At 54.8% G+C, this 385-nt stretch overlaps 1 pseudogene across 1 annotated transcript; it reads right to left on the bottom strand.

Moving 5' to 3' along the window:
- Positions 1–226: 226 nt before the first annotated feature.
- On the bottom strand, positions 227–298 carry H257_19445 (annotated as a pseudogene). Its single transcript has one exon. The product of its transcript is annotated as a tRNA-OTHER (tRNA).
- Positions 299–385: the final 87 nt, after the last annotated feature.

The raw sequence follows: 385 nt of genomic DNA, 5'->3' as shown, positions 1-385 counted from the left end.
AAGACATTCCACTACGAGGGCCGATACTTGAACCACATGTTGTGGAACCGCTTCGCCAATTGTAACGCGCCTGCTCGACCAAGGGCGGTGTGTAATCTTCGGTTTTTACTTCGCTCAACGCTTCATACCTCGTGCTTCGACCGAGATTCTTCGAAGTTCGGTCCTCGTAGCCCTTGTTATCCAGATTCTCCAGGGGAGGGACGGATAAATCCTTGCAGAAATAATCCGGGGACGCCGGGGATTGAACCCACGACCTTTGAGTAAGAAACCGATACTCTACCACCTGAGCTATTCCCCCTCGGATCAAGGATGTGGGAGCCCACCGTCCGTCGATGGTCGACCTGGCACCTCTCTTGGCCAAGCACGCTGCCGGAACGCTCGCCTT

The sequence above is a fragment of the Aphanomyces astaci genome, assembly GCF_000520075.1.
Source record: "Aphanomyces astaci strain APO3 unplaced genomic scaffold supercont1.610, whole genome shotgun sequence".
Classification (NCBI taxonomy): Eukaryota; Oomycota; class Saprolegniomycetes; order Saprolegniales; family Verrucalvaceae; genus Aphanomyces; species Aphanomyces astaci.
The sequence above is the reverse complement of the archived record's forward strand: the minus strand, read 5'-3'. Positions and strand labels throughout refer to the sequence as shown.